This window comes from Phoca vitulina, unplaced genomic scaffold (genome assembly GCF_004348235.1).
Source record: "Phoca vitulina isolate PV1807 unplaced genomic scaffold, GSC_HSeal_1.0 scaffold21, whole genome shotgun sequence".
Lineage (NCBI taxonomy): Eukaryota > Metazoa > Chordata > Mammalia > Carnivora > Phocidae > Phoca > Phoca vitulina.
The window spans coordinates 6,911,159-6,925,464 of record NW_022589724.1 but is presented as its reverse complement, the minus strand read 5'-3'; the positions used below and the strand labels follow the sequence as shown (position 1 = coordinate 6,925,464).

General features: G+C 43.7%; 1 protein-coding gene across 3 annotated transcripts in view; it reads left to right on the top strand.

Annotated features, from left to right (window-relative positions):
* Positions 1 to 3,608: 3,608 nt before the first annotated feature.
* Positions 3,609 to 14,306, top strand: part of ABCA1 (ATP binding cassette subfamily A member 1) — a 123,817-nt gene continuing 113,119 nt past the window's right edge. For 2 of the 3 annotated variants that reach the window (XM_032419051.1, XM_032419054.1), the window contains exon 1: positions 3,618 to 3,939. The gene's annotated coding sequence lies outside the window, so the exon portion shown is untranslated. Of the gene's footprint in view, positions 3,940 to 14,306 lie in introns of all 3 variants that reach the window. The other variant, XM_032419052.1, reaches the window with a different exon arrangement.

Below are 14,306 nucleotides of genomic sequence, written 5' to 3'. Positions count from 1 at the left end.
TTGCTGATCCCAATGACAGGCAGAACAAACATCTTACTCAAGTTCAGAAGCAGTAATGGTTTTGAATGTTGCTTACATGTCAATAGGAGTCACATTAATACAGAAGGCGATTGATTGCATTGGTCCAATTAAATTGAATTTGTAGGTATTCAGAGCCTGTGTGATTCATGGTTTACTCCGTAGATAATAGTATTCCTTGTATTTTTAAAATTTGAATATTGATTGCTTGGTGATTGGTTTGTATCCAACCATGTATTGGAATTAAACTGACTCAAATATGAACTGTACATCTTTTTATTCCTTCTTATATGAAAAAAGAATTACCTATTTTTTTTCCCCTTAACTTTGAGGCACCTCACATTCTCCAGGAGTTCTCAAAAAAAAATCCACCTATTAGGTCTTAATTGTATCACATTCAGCTTGACAAGTTATTTTTAGAATACTTTCTTTTTTATTCTTCATTGACTTCCTGGGATACTCTAGTTTTTCAGAGTTTCCAAAGGAAACCAAAGGGTGTGCATACCAACCAAAAACACATGTGTAGTGAAAATCATTTATGTTTTAAACAATATGTATACGTACATTTATGTAGACCAGTTAATAGATATTATCTATCAAAGCAACATCCAAGCAAAGCCTTGTAGGTAATCCCTAATTTAAAAATCTCAATGGAATGATAAAATTGAGCTTCTCTGAAGTTCCATGACCTCTAGCAGGGTCTGCAAGGCCACAGCTGCCTGAAGGGCGAGTCTGTAATTAGAAGACACCAGGGTGATCTCAGAATAGAACTTCAAGCCACCTGGGCTACATTTTCAGAATCAGCTTCTCTGGAGCTACAGTAACAAAGAAGGGCCTTCCTACTTAATATTTGGGAAAGGTCACCTAGGGTGGGGACTTGGGAGTTTTGTTGTTGGTGTTAGCAGGAATCAAGAGTTGGAGAAAAGCTCACTGAAGCATACTCAGGAACAAATCAACCTATGATATTCAAGAGAGAGCATTCTCATTGACAAACTTTCTCAAGGGACACATTCTCTTACACTCTAACTTTTGGAATTCAATATTTTTGTTACATGAATCTGTCACACTTGCAAAGTATGGGCTTGGTATCAGCGGACTTAAGTCCTTGGGGTCACCTGGCTAAGTCACGTAGCCTCTCTGGGGGCTTGGGCTCTTTTATTGGTAGAAATCAACAAGACTAATAAACGTGTTTCAAGCACTACAGTGTGTTCATGTATTCGTTGCAGGGGTGAGCAGATTCTTGGAACCACAGATTGTTCTTAGTTAAAAGTGGTCACGGGGCCGCCTAGGTGGTTCAGTCAGTTAAGCATCTGACTCTTGATTTCGGCTCTGGTCATGATCTCAGGGTTGTGAGATCAAGCCCAGGTCAGGCACTGCACTGTGGGTAGAGCTTGCTTGAGATTCTCTCTCTCCCTCTCTCTTTGCCCCTCCCCAACCCCCACCTCCCTCTCAAAAAAAAAAAAAAAAAAGGTCACCTTTGGTGTTGGAGCCATAGACTTATGTATTTAATTTCTATCCTCTCTCTGGGGCTTTTCTTCTTCTTGGGCTCATCTCCTTTCTCCAGCATCTTATCTTTGTCTTACCTGTACAGAATTTACTGTCGCTCATTCCCTAGTGGCACAGTCTAAGGGATTATTTTAATAGGGGTTTTTTTGGGAACCATAGCCTTCAAAATTTCAAAAACAATGATTTTGGTGGTGGGATTTTAAGCACAGTGACAGATGGGTTTAGGGTGGGCGGTAAGGCAGGGAATGGAGAGTATGGGAGACCTAATCATTCCCCTGATCATACTTGGAATGGTATCACCTCCTCCAGGAGCTTTCCTTTATGTCTAGAGGGTCAGAGAGATTACTTTTAACTTTTTGCAAGACCTGGAGTTTAATGGTTTAGCATGGTTTGGAAAAACTTTACAGGCCATGGCTGGTATCTGAAAATGACATTAATAGTCAGCTAATAACACCCTCTTTGTTTACAGTGCCATTCTTCCAAGGAGGTCAAATGAACAAAATTCACTTTCCGAAAATCCCTGTGAGGCAGAGAGAGCATACATATTCTCTTTATTTTACAGATGAAGAAATGGAGGCAGAAAGTTGCACATCATGGGGTTTGGCCACATTTGACCCAGAACCCAGTCTCTTGGCCAGGGTTATCCTTTGAACCAAGGCAAGATGCTCACCCTGGGCTTCAGAAAGCTTGGCTCTGGCCCTCCTCAAATTTCAACCCTTCCTAAGGGTGAGCAGTCCACTGGGCCAAGGGGCCATGCCACCAGAGTTATGAGTACCTGGGACCCCAGAATTCCTTGCCCTATGGCTCCTAAGTGCACTTCCAGAGCCTGCATGGGCCTCCTCACTGGATCTGTCCTGAGTATTGACAGAACCACTGATGTGTGTCCCTGCCTAGGTTGTGGCCTAGACAGTAGTGTAGTGTGGTGTAGTGTGGAGGGGGCTTGTGCAGCTGAGGTCCACATGCATACAGTGAAGGTTCTTCTGGAATATGACAGAGCTGGGGGTGGGAAGAGAAGGGGTTTGGGGGCCCACCGTCTCACTCTACCACATTCTTGCCAAAACTCAGGTCAGACTGTGAGGAGTCTGAATGTGAACCTGTCCTTCCAGGTTGCTTCAAACCCATCTTTGTCAAGGTAGGAGACCTTTATTTTACAGTTTGTCAGCTTGATTTGTGACTTAAATATTTAGACAAAATATGTGGGCCTCCATTTGTACTTCTGTCTCTGTCCCTCAAATGTTATGGTCGGTCTGCTTCTGACTGTCAGGGCTAAGCCAGAGGAGGAAGTTGGAGAACTGAATAGTTATATAATTTCACAACTGTGATTCTCTAGCTGCACTTTGCAAATCTGTATAAGCCAAAACACAAGCTCTGTGTATTTATTACTGGGGCTCTGACCAATATAATGAAAACATAAAGGGGACTGGTTCACATTGTTCCTTCCTTTTTTTTTTTTTTTTTTTTTTTGCTGCCGCCCACCTCCCCCCAGTTTGCAAAGAGAAGGAGCAAGAGGCTTTTCACTGGCCCTCCCAGGGACCTGGGAGGCCCAGGCTGGGAATCCCAAAGGCAATAAATAAGTCACCTATTGAATACCAAAGTCAGGGTTTGTGGTGGAAAACAAAAACTGCTAATTATCCAGAGGACTATCCGTCCTCCCCCACACCCTGGGCATTTGAAAGGAAAGGCTAAAGGGTTGGTGTCCTGAGGTGTTTCGGCCCCCGATCCCTCCGACTGGGTAAAGTAACAAAGGAAAAAAAAAATTGCTGAAGGTAGGAGTTTAGAGGAAGCGATTTCCACTAGTGCTATTGGCCGAAGGGAACGTGGAGGAGACAGTCTCGGGCTCAGCCCCAAGACCCAGGTTTCCCGCTCTTCCTAGGCGGGCATGCTCGGGCAGGGCGGGGGGCACCCACCCTGGACCCGCGAGGCCAGCAGCACCCCCCCGCCCCCACTTCCCGCCCTCCGCCCCCAGCCCTGCAGGGAGCAGCGGGACGTCGCCCGTTTAAGGGGCGGGGCGCGGCTCCACGTGCTTTCTGCTGAGTGACTGAACTACATAAACAGAGGCCGGGGAAGGGGGCGGGGAAGGAGGGAGAGAACAGGCTTTGACCGATAGTAACCCTGGCGCTCAGCGCAGCCGAATCTATAAAAGGAACTAGTCGCGGCAAAACCCCGGTAATTCTGAGGGAGAGTGAGTGGGGCAGGGACCCGCTGAGCCCAGCCGACACCTCTCTCCTCGGGCGCAGGTGGGCAGGGCAGGGCAGGGGGCGCCGCCGGACCGGCGCAGCCAGAGCCAATTTCTCGGGGCCGCTTTGCTCCTCTTTTTTCCTTAAAAAAAAATTTTTTTTTTTTCCTTTTCCCCTTCTCCGGAAGGGTTTTTCAAGGGGTGGGGGGAAAAGACGCAAACACCAAAGTGGAAAACAGGTAAGAGGTTCTCCAGTGGCTTGGGCGTTATTATTTTGTTTCGGGGCCGAGGAGACTCTGGAAAGCGCTGGGTTTCGGGGACTAGTCCGAACCCCCACCTCTTGCAGCGCAAATGGGGCGGGGGCGGTGTAAATGGAGAGGACGTCCTAGGACGAGCTCTAGCGACCCAAAGACGCTGGCGCTGCTGCGCTCGGGGCTCACCCGGCGGTGGAGCCGGGAAGCATCTCTGGGCGTGGAGACCCGGGCGCCGTACCGCGGGCGCAGTGCGATGGGGGGTTCTGGTCTTACTGGGGGCGCTGATGCGGGGGGGGGGGGGGGGGGGTGGGCGGAGAGTGGCAGTAACAGCTCCGAGCGCTTCCCTTTGTTTGGAAGAGCCTGAGCCGGCTGGAAGCCCCTCCGGCTACGGGTCGGCCGGCGCCCACCGGGACAAATGCCAGCACTGAGTCCCCAATCCGTTCTTTAAGGAGCTGGTCTGAGTTGGGCTCTGACTTGGGGATCGGCCCCGTGCGCCCCCGGACTGGAGTGGCGCGTTCTTGTTCCCCAAGAACTCGACTGGGTGGTGGCCCAAACGGGGTCTGTAGCGCTATTGATCACTTGAGGCCTCGGGGGCTTTGTTTGACTTGGGGGTCCTGCCTCTGGTCTGCGTGCGCTCACCCAGCTGGTGTCCTGGCGCAGCGGGGCGACGCGTTTTGTTCCTTTTAAAAACAAAAGACTTAGAAGAAGAGCCTGCGGAAACCTGGAGCTGAGGTGCCCTTTCCCCCACCCCCCATGCTTCCTGCCCTTTGCTGCTTAGTCTCCTGGGGCGGCCTCAGGCCGGGCACGGATGGGGAAGCTGGGGCAAGCTGGTGCCGGGGAATGACCGGGAGTAACCCCGGCGGGCGGCGCAGAACTCGAGGCCCCGCCGGGGGGCGGGGCGGGGTGGTGGGGGGGGGGGGGGCTGGGCTTGGACTGCGGGTGGCCCCGGGGGACTGGCCCGCAGCGCCTCCTGGCCGAATGGCCTGGGGATCGACCCTGTGGCCGGAGGGCGGCCCGGGCTCCCCGAGGGGCTGTCGTTTGCGGGTTCCGACTAAGATCCGGTGAAGACGGGTAGTTGGAGACTGGGAGGCCCGGGGGATCAGGCTTTTGGAAAGGCCGTCTGGTGGTTGTTTATGAGAATGGTTCCCGATTCCCAGACCCTTGTTAACATGAGAAGGTTCTTGGTGTGGGCCAGTGCCCTGGTTGTGTGTAGGTGTCTGTTTTTCAGCACTTAATCTTATAGAAGGAAGTAAACAAGATGTGTGTGTGTGTGTGTGTGTGTGTGTGTGTGTGTGTGTGAGAGAGAGAGAGAGAGAGAGAGAGAGAGAGAGAGGGAGGGAGGGAGAGAGAGATGGGGAGAGAGAAGCGTCTGGCACTGGAAGTAATTGCCCTTATCTTTTGCAGCATTGATAGCATCAGCTTTTAAAACCCAAAACTATTATTCAGTGATGCCTCACAAAATGAGTGAGTGGTATATACATTCATGTAAAAGAGGACAAATTTGATATTATTGGTGATGAAAATCAGCAAGTCACTTTTTAAGGACCCATCTGCCCCCCCGCCAACATCTTACAAAATTTTCCAAGTTCAAAAGCAGTTTTACTGGTTCTTTTAACAATAGTTTGGGACCCAAACCTAAGTTTTGATCTTCTTTTCAGACAGAACTTAAATCCTAACTAATAAAGTGCTTAATTTCTCATCTCCCCTTTTATTTCAGCCCATTTTTCCTCATACCTACCACAAAAATAATGGAGGCTTTCTGTTTGAATCATTCCCTTGAGACACTTTTCCCAAATCAAAGAAAGTGTGAAAGCATGGAGAATGTTCTGAAATAGAACCTCTTCAGATAGTATAATAATTCTCAAGTACAAAGTTTCTGTTGTCAGCCTGTTCCCCAAGTGCTCCTGTAAAGCAAATAATTCATGATAGAAATTAAAAAAATATTGGATACGCCGAGCAAATTGGTATCTACTTGGAAAAAAAAAAAAAAAAACAGCAATAGAATCAGAGTGATCGGGCTTAATGATGACCACAGTCCATTTAAGGGACAAGAATTGCTATTCCAGTCAGAGTTAATTCCCTTGCAAGAACAGGTCTCATGTTCCAGAATGACATACCTGATTTTGAAGGGACCACCTGTGATACGTGTGTCTCCTGTCCTCATGAGCATTTGAAATCCCAACTCTCCTAAATATTTCAATTTACATCTAAATAGAGGCCTATAATGGACACATTCTTGACTTAGGGCATATTTACAGTTCTGTGAGACAATGGTAAGTCTAGGATTGAAAAAGGGTGGTTAGGGCTTGGTTGTTTTCAACCTCTGCTCTAGGAGGTCCCAATGCTTACATTATTAAAAATGAATGAAATTCAGCAACACAGCTTTTTATTACCTTCTATAGTATTTACCTTATATGGAGAGAAGTTGGAATGTTTCCATCAAAAAAATGTTTTTAGGGATCTGTCCTCCCATAAACCAAGTGATTTATGTTAGGTTCGTAGCGATTGAGAATTGTTAATATTTTTGCTATTTCAGTTTTTAGCTCATAAAGTAATTAAGCGGGCATTACCTTAGACTCTTTAATTATGAACGTTTTGCATATCTAGGAATTACCTGTAGACATGTGGTCTTGTATTTCTTAAATGCTCTTAATCCAAATACATTTTTACTTACTGTCAGGATATTAAATAATGCAAGTAAAATGTTCTTTATGGCTGTTATTCCAGCATCACATTTTATTTATTTATTTATTTTTAAAGATTATTTATTTATTTATTTGACAGAGAGAGACACAGCAAGAGAGGGAACACAAGCAGTGGGAGAGGGAGAAGCAGACTTCCTGCTGAGCAGGGAGCTGATGCGGGCTTGATCCCAGGACCCTGAGATCATGACCTGAGCCAAAGGCAGATACTTAAGGACTGAGCCTCCCAGGCACCCCCCCAGCATCATATTTTAAATGACCTTTCTTTCTTTTTTTTTTTTTAAAGATTTTATTTATTTATTTGAGAGAGAGAATGAGATAGAGAGAGAGAGCATGAGACAGGGGAGGGTCAGAGGGAGAAGCAGACTCCCTGCCGAGCAGGGAGCCCGATGCGGGACTCGATCCCGGGACTCCAGGATCATGACCTGAGCTGAAGGCAGTCGCTTAACCAACTGAGCCACCCAGGCGCCCTTAAATGACCTTTCTGAAAATTTGTTTTATTTAACTGTTCTGGGAGAGGGCCTCCATAAAAAACTGAGACCCTCTTCATATCTGCGTGTGGAAATAATCATAAGTGCCAAAGTTATTGCAGTGTTTAATAGACACTATATAACACTGTGCCAAGCACTAGTCCAAATGCTTTTCAAATACTAACCAATTTAATCTCTGTAACAATCCCGTTTATTATTCTTACAAATGAAGAAACTGAGAGGTTAACTAACTTTGTCCCTGGTCACACATCTTGCAAGTTGGCAAAACTAAGATTTGAACCCAGCCAGTGAGCCCCAGAGTACTTTAATGCCCATACTAAACTTTGAGGTGGTAACAGTTTTAGCTGCTGTAAGCAGAGGACTTTTGAGGATGCTTGTTATGTTTATGGTACAATCATCTGCTAGAGACCTTATCAGACTCTACGGCCTGTGTCATATTTCCCTTGTTGCTGGGAGTGGGCCAGCCAAATTCTCTTCAGCTTGGGACATAGGTTGCATAGGGGATTGCAACACTATGGAAAGAACAGACAATAAAATTTACTCAACTCGAATTCTTTTCTTGGTTTAAAATGAAAATTTTACTATTGCTGCAGTCAGATATTTGTGAGTAGGTCTATGCTATCAAAATGTTTTCCTGTGTAATACATATAAAATGGAATGGCAGAATATTTGGCTGTTAAAGTCTAAGGAACAAAAGACAAAGGAAAGAGAACTATTAGTTTAGCTGTCAATCCTAACTTGGGTGAATTTTTTTTTTCTGTTGGTTATAGTACAATACAGTTTCTGCTTGTTCTATCCTTAATTATGTTGTGGACCTTTTGAAATAAGCTATTTCTCTGTTAACTGCCATTACTGTCTAGGAATCAAATTTAGCCATTTCTTAAGGCATCTTCCTTTGAAAGTAAATACAGTTTCAAAGTCTGCTTTATAAAAGTGAATTAAATTGTCATAGCAAATTAGAAATCAGCTCTTAGAAAACATTTCTGCTTGGTTAGAAACAGTTTCATTTATTGTTGATTGACTGGGTGCTGGATGTTGTTTTAAGCATTTTACATGATGATTCAGTTCATTGTCATGAGATCAAGTGAGGGTAGGTACTATTATTCATTTTACAGACGGGGAGACTGAGGTATAGACAGGTTAAGGAGCCTGATCGTGGAGTTTGTTGATTAGTGAAGCTGAGGTTGCCTCTCGGGTAGTTTAGTTTCCATGAATTTACCAATATCCGGGTAAGGACTTTGTCAAAATACCAAGTTTTGACAAAAGAAAGAGTAGCAAAAGGCAAAGAGTGATTCACTTTTTCATTTGGTTATTTTCGCCTAAAAATAGTTCCCTGGATAAGTGACCAGCATAGATGTTGTTAGAGAGGTACATTTTAGAAGTATTTGAGGCCAGAGAATGAAAATCTCATATGTAAAATTACTTTCAGATAGAGCTTTCAGTTACTCTGCATTCCGTTAAGATGATAAACTATATTAAAGCAAAGAGCATTTTGCTTTAACTGCAGGTGCATCACACGTGGTTCCTAGAACAAAATAAAGTTTGAAGTCCTGTCTTTTTCCATTTTGAAAATTTACTTTAAGACCTGATTTGAATGTCATCCCTCTCATAAACTGGATTCACTCCTCCCTGCCAACACAGAGTGAAAACTAGCCCCTTCTTTTTTACTCCCATAAGATTGGGTCACTGCAGTGTTCATGCCATGTGTTTAATTGCATTCTTTTGTTATAGTTAACATTTATTTGTATTCCTCTTGAGTGTATGCTTCTCCTTGAGAAGGTCTTTGATTCATTCTCCCCAGTCTTTAATTCAACCCCCTTGATATGAAAGGGGTTCAGTAAAAGCTGACTTGAATGAATCAGACAAAGAGAATGGGAAACTAATGTTTGCTGTATTCTAAAAGACAAATTAGAATGATGGCATAATCACAGAAAAGCATTAGAAATAGAAGTATATGAGAAATAACTGTAGTTAAGGTTAGGTTTATGATAGAGATTGAGCAATTTTAGTACATAGTCGATTTAGACCAGCTTAGTTTTTTTGTAGAACAAACAATTCTGATTCCATTCAGTTTCATTTCTCTTTTTTTGAGGCAGCTGTGATTTGAGAAAATGCTATCATCTGTGACATTTCACTTTCAAGTACTTTGATTTGCACATTAATTAATTTTTTAAAGTAAGAATGAGATAATTCACTAAGTAATCTAGAATTTAAATATTTTTTAAAAAAAACGAAATAACCTTTTATGCATAGGATCTTTTCTTTTATTCATTCTCTCTGTGTATGTGTATGTGCGTTTATTTATTTTAAGACTCTGCAGTGTTTTCTATGCCAAATCCAACTTCCAAGAAGCATTTGGAAGCCAAAGCATTTATCTGGCTAGTCTTGAAGTCCAGATGTTTTATCATAACTGGTATTTAGTGTGGGACATTTCCCAGAAAGAATTTTACATATATAACCAATCAGTGGTTATCATTTACTGGGAGAGGATTTTTAACAATTTTGAGCATATGATGAAAACAATGGATTCTCTTCAGAAAAAATATACATAGCCATGTACACTCCAGATTTTATGTATAATTACATATAATTATATTTTACATATAATTTCAGAAATCCACTAAAGAGCCATGTGACCTTGGGCAGGTCATTTTACTTTTCCAAGATTTAGGTTCTTGGTTTATAAAATGAAAGCAGAGGAAGCACATGAGCCCTTCTTGCATTTACACCCTCCAGCTCTAGGTCTGTATTTAGGAAAAGGATGATTCTTTGATTGGAGCTGCTTAGATAATCCATCCTGCAGGGCATCCCCAGCATTGGTGTAATAGATCATGTGCGTTTCCGGAGGTAGAGAGAACACGCCCAGGGAATGCATACAAGTATTCCTGATGAGAATGAAGGTGGCACGAAAAGGTGATGGGAAGAGGGGAAAGTATAGGCAAGAAAGCTGTGGAAATTGCCTGTTTATCTGTGTTAATGGAGGAAGATGTGAATCGTAGAACCAAAAAGGCGTTCTCATCTGAAATGCAAAGGAAGTGGGAGTTGGTTCATCTCAATACATTTCAAGAGAGCAAATATGATTTGGTGAGACATTGTTCTCTCTCGATTTGGAGAATCTCTCTGAAATAAAATATTCATTTGGACTCTCCTGTCCTGGACATCTCCAGTATGGGTATAGGTTTTGCTTCTTACACGCACACCGTAGTCCTGTTAAGCCGTTATGTGGAAAGGAGTGCTGGTGCCCGTCAGAGGATGAGAATTGGACTGACCTGGTAAGGATTTTCCTAAATCCTGCGGAAGACTCAAACCGGGGGTAGGTGGGCAGGACACAGAGCTCTCTGAAGCATTGTCCTGAATTTGTTGTTTCAGAGGTCACAACAGATTGGGACCAGCAGGAAGAAGAAGGGAGAAAAAGGAGCAAGAAGTGTTAGGATTGGGGGGGGGGGGCACGAGAGAAGGAAAGACACTGCGGAGAAGTTGTGTGGGTTTCATATCCCTGTCTACAGTTGCTTTGCAAAATTCCTGAAGGATGTCAGGGTGGGAATAGTTGCTTTTGCCAAGGGTCAAACCAAGCTTGTTTTCTTGAAGAAGCAAGTCCCCAAGGGGCTGGCAGTTTGAAATTGATTGCATCTGGGGTTTAGATGATCCGAGTTTGACGTAAAGGCAACATTCCTTGCAAAGGCCGAGGGTAAGTGAAGACTCAGACTAAGGAGTTTAGATTGACCTGAGCTCCCCTCACTACTCGCAGACACAGGGCTTTGGGATGGAGGCGGCAGTTTATCTTAGCTGGGGTGAGGTGTGGTCTCTAGCCCCGGAAGAGGGAGGGAAGAGGAAGATAAACGATTAGAAAAATGTGTTAATATACAAAATGTGTTACTATAAAGTGAAATGTGTTAACATACAGAAAATACCGTGAAACTGATACTCATTTCTTCAGCAGATATTTTTTTTAAATACCATGTAAAGTACGAGGGTGCTGACCAAATGTCAAAAGACTTTGAGGATCTGCCACCATAATGATATTTAGCTTGGCATTCAGGGCTCTTTGAAACAAGACTCTGACCTATTTTGACAGCTTCATCCTTCATTATAAGAGGATACTTGAACTCAACCGGGTTTTTTGCCAGTGATTAGTGTGGCTCAATAACTTTGTTAACTGAACCTCCCTCCACAGGTTTTTCCTCGTTGTCTCTGACTTGGACTCTAGGAACCCCTTCTTGCTAGTTTTTGGCTTCTCATTGTTCTGGAGTCTCACATTCATCCTCTATGGTTGCTTTTGTTTGCACTGCGCCCTCTGCTTCTATTCCTCACTGACTGAGATTCTCCCCACCCGCCGTGGGTAGATGAGAGCTCGGCGAGGGCTAGGCCTTCTGCCATGTCACCTCCTGTCTTTGTCACCGAATCTTTGGTAGGCGGCACGTCAGCCACTCACGTTATTTCAGTTGACTCACATTTTTGTGATCATCAATGAATTTTTAAAAGTTAACCTTGGGTGGGTCCTCTAAATTGAAAACTGATCACAGTTGCCTCAAATAAAAGGTTATTCACAAAATAGCGTGAAAACAAGTTATTTTTCTCAACAGTCTTGTCTGTAAAATAAACTTGCCTCTCAAAACGTGTTAGTGGACTGTGACACTTGTTCTTACTTTGTTAAAAAGCGGAATTGGCCTGTGTTAAAGAGGTGCTGAAGAGAAGGCCAAACCCAAGCTTTATTCTCCTTAATGTAATTAAAATTTTTGTGAAGGCCAAAAAAGTGCTGAAAAGAAAAAAATTTTTCTCATGGTGTGAGTCAGAGTTTAATACTGTGCCTGTCCATCTAAAATCCTCTAAGTGGAATTTGAGTAGCTCTTTTTTTTTTTTTTTTTTTTTAAGATTTTATTTATTTATTTGAGAGAGAGAGAAAGTGAGCTCATGGGGAGGGGAGGGAGGGGCAGAGGGAGAAGCCGACTCTCTGCTGAGCAGGGAGCCTGATGCGGGACTCAATCCCAGCACCCTGGGATCATGACCTGAGCCGAAGGCAGAGGCTTAACGACTGAGCCACCTGGAATTTGAGTAGCTCTTAAATCCATATTGTGTCACTCTTCTCACATTTGGGGGACTGTTGAGGTTGCCCCATTTTTCAGATGGCACACCCGTTAGAGTAGTTAAGTAACTTGTTCATGGTTCACATATTTTGCTAATGGCAATGCCTGGGATTCAAACTCAGGTCTGATCCCCAAGCTCCAAGCAGTTTTTTTTTAGATTCAGAATATCTTCTACTCTTGGGTACCTGGGTGGCTCAGTTGGTGAGGCATCTGCCTCAGGCTTGGGTTGTGGTCCCGGGGTTCTGGGATGGAGACCTGCATCGGGCTCCCTGCTTAGCGGGGAGTCTGCTTCTCCCTCTCCTTCTGCTGCTCCTCCTGCTTGGTCTCCCTCTCTCTGTCAAATAAATAAATAAAATATTAAAAAAAAAAAAGATCTTCTACTCCATCCTCTTCATCATCAAGACTTGTTTTCTGTTCTGTGGCTCAGAGTGGTAGAGTGACTTGCCTAGCTTCACACTCCAGCAGTCATTAACAGGAAATTAAAAACTTGGCCCCATGTGTCCTTAATCCAGGGTTCTTACTACCAGAATTTCGGGTAATATTCACAGTGTCCTTTCAGGAGAGAAAAAAGAAATTGTGTCTATAAAAGTCTGTCCTTTTCAGCTTAGAATGGACATTGAATCCTTGAAAATTGGACTGGCCTCATTTACTTATTGTCTGTTGATCCAATTTGAATCTTAAAGGGTTTTTCAACTGTATTTTTTTTTTCTCTCTCTCTCCAATAAAAATTGCTCCTTGGTTGTAAGTTTGAATCGGAAGGAAATCCCCACAGCAGTGCTGAAGATTGAGTTTTTGCTGGGATGTGCTTCCTTTATGCAAAAGTACAAAACCCTGTGCTAATTTTGGCAGGTTAAGATTAATTGTGATTCAAGGCAGAGTGTTTGTGTGTGTGTGTGTGTGTGTGTGTGTGTGTGTTTGTATGTGTTTTTTAACTTTGGTGATTGTGTTCATTGAATAAGGACCTTGAGTTCAAGAGAAAGAAAGCCTTTGGTCAAGTTGTGTTTATTCAGTTGTCAGTCCTGTTGCAGGATTTGCAAATTCAGTGGAATTAGTGCCATTTTCCAGTTTTCAATCCCAGTCACATTTCACATGATCACAGCGTGGCTTTCTCCTCCTCTGCTGAGCAAATGGAGGGTTGTCCGACAGTTGGTTCGAAGGGCCTCCTACAAGGGGAGTGCTGGTGTCCCTGGGGGCTGCAGGGACCCGCCAGGCACTCTGTCCTTTAGGCGGAACTCCATTTGGGGACGCGGTTGCTCACCTGAAGTAGATACTTAACCCATGGCTGCCTGCGAGATGGGATTGTGTAGATATTTAAATGCCACTCTAAAACCATTGTTGAAAAAAGTAGGCTAGCAGGAGTTCTACCCAATAGTTTAGTATTGTTTTCTCCTTGAGCACTTTTTTTTTTTTTTAAAATCTGGCACATAAAATGTTTGATTTACAGTGCTTTCTAGAAGGAATACTCAAAATTGTAATAATATTGGAATAATACAAATCTGTTTCCTCTGAGAAGAGCCTCCCAAACCTCAAATAATGGAGTTCGTGTTGCCAGTATTTAAAAAAAAAAAAGGCTAACATCCTTCAGTTTTTGTTTTTCAGAATCACAAGCATGTAGATTTAAACTTGTGATCTTATTCCTCTTTCTTCTTTTAATTTAGCCAAGCAGCCAGCAACGTGGTTTGTTTGGGTTACTCTAGAGAAGTTCAGTCGTTAAAATTGGGAGGGCGGAGCTTAGACCCTGCACCTCTGGGTCTGGCCTAGGACGCAGTCTGACTTCTCACTTACGTAGTTACCTGGTCCTTGCTGGGCTGCAGAAACAAGCATCTCAGACACGAGACACAAGCCTGCACTGCCTCAAGAGCTCGCTGGTGAAAGAAGGTGTTGTGGACAAGATTGCTGGGTTTGGGCGCATACTTAGTGAGCTAGAACTGGACAAGAGCCTGGAGATTAGATAACTCGTTTTGGCAAAAGTAAAGGGAATAAAGTATTGAGGTGGAAAAATTGTATCCGGGTGTTGCTATGCTTCATTGAGCGCGATTTTGACTTGAGCTTATGGGTGTAGAGTTCAAAAGCCC